We start from the raw sequence: 2,104 nt of genomic DNA on the forward strand, positions 1-2,104 counted from the left end.
GTCTGAATTACTCAAGGCAGCACTTGCCTTCCGGACTAAACGTCCGAACGGACTAAAAGTCTGAATTACTCAAGGCAACACTTGCCTTCCGGACTATCCGGACTAAACGTCCGAACAGACTAAAAGTCTGAATTACTCAAGGCAACACTTGCCTTCTGGACTAAACGTCCAAACGGACTAACTGTCCGAGTTCTTAAAGGCAACACATGCCTCCTACATTTAAGGCGACGTTTGCAGGGTAACGTCATTAAACTAAGAGTTCAGGGTAAGCAATTTTGTAGCTCCTTTCAGCACATCATCATTCAGACATGAAGAGGCCAACAACACCGGACGGGCAACGCATTCAAGGCGATATAGAACGCCGAAATCGGGCGCTTCTGCATAAGCAAGTAAGTTCACTTGAATTCATATTAACTAAGTTACTTTGTCTGAAGAAAAATTTCCGCTGAACTGTCAGCGAAGCAAAACCCCTTGTTACGCCAAAACGGCGAAGGGTAACACACCTACGAGGTAAGGAAAATTAAAAATCTAGCCGAGGGCAAAAAGCCTTCAAACGTACATACAACATTGCGTTAGGGGCCGAAAGCCTTCGAACTATATTAATTCCCAAACAATTGCATAACAGAAATCAAGGTTATCAAAAGCAACAAATAACAAACATTCAGAATTACAAAAGACTTAAAAAAGGGAGTTTTATGGTCATCAACAGAGTAATGAAGATTCGACTAAGGATCTAAGCTTTTTCAGTATTTACTTCCTCAACGATGGCCTTCTCAGGAGCAGGCACTTCACCAACATCGATGGTCACGTTGCTAGTTTCTCCCAATGGGGCAACAGGCTGTACATCAGCAGGAGCATCCTCTTCTTCTTCTTCCTCACCATCTGAGTAGGTTCCAGCAGGAACCTCTTTCGACGGGATCATTTTTCAATGGAGAATATCTTTCTCCACGTCCAGAGGAAGGTCTTGCAGAGGACGATCAAGCAGGAAGGCAGCTTGCCTAATAGCCTTTTTAAACCCACGGGTATGCTCCAGAATGATTGCTTCCGCCATCTGCCTTTCTCGAGCCTTGGCCGCCATTAAGGAACTCTTCAAAGTATTCCTTTCAATGGTCACTTCATTCAAAGCCTTTCGGGTGGAGGCAAGATTAGCAGCTTGACGATCCATTTCCTTCTTGGCAGCCTGAAGGGATTTCGTTACATTCTCAAGAATAACACGACCCTCATTGATTGTTTTCTCAGCCGCCTCATATCTTGGTCCGCATTCAGAATGGAGAAGTGTGAGATCCAGTAATTGCTTTTGTAAGCCTTCAATGTCGACCTTCTCCTGGTCACCCATATGGACTAGTTCAATGGCAGAGGCGGTAGCACGGGCACAAAACTCCAAAATATGTTGGCTGAGTTGTTGGCGAGACGTATTCTTCAACACCTTCATCTCGGCCGGGTCAAGCTTGGGATCTATCTTGTATCCAAGATCGAAGTCGGCATCCCATACGCCGTTCGGAAGCTCACGATCGGCCTCTGGGTGTCCGGACTCGTCGACAGCAGGCCCCTTAGAGGGGTTCCTCATTCTTTTCCCGGACGGGACTTCTTTAGTCTGGGGAACCACCCTCCTTTTTCTTTTCAAAGGAACTTCTTCTTCACCCTCCAAATTAACGACCGGCGCTGTTTGGGGAGGGGGTGTCATGGTCCGAACACTGGAACCTTGCCCTTGCACAAGGTCTTTGGAGCAGTTAAACCAATCAATATTGGTCTTCTTCTTGCCCATGATAGCTGATACAGAAAAAACTTCAATAAGCAAGATCATCAAGTAGTTAATAATTGTTAGTACGGAAACATACCAGAGACTCTTGAATCTAGGTCGTCGTGCGCCAGACAATTCACTAACTGCTTTGAAGAGAAAGGGCGAAGAGATAGTCCTTCCAGTGCACCAATGGCCTCTAATTCGTAGGCTGACAATAAATCCCTATCCCAAGAAGTTATCGAACGAGGGTGTTGAGTCCAATATAGGGGAAACCTCTCACTATCATCCTCGTTGAGGAAAAACGGACGACCTAAGTCGGTAATAAGCACTCTAAAATAGTGTTTCTTAAAGTCTTTATACGAA

The sequence above is a fragment of the Vigna radiata genome, chromosome 7 (genome assembly GCF_000741045.1).
Source record: "Vigna radiata var. radiata cultivar VC1973A chromosome 7, Vradiata_ver6, whole genome shotgun sequence".
Taxonomy (NCBI): Eukaryota; Viridiplantae; Streptophyta; class Magnoliopsida; order Fabales; family Fabaceae; genus Vigna; species Vigna radiata.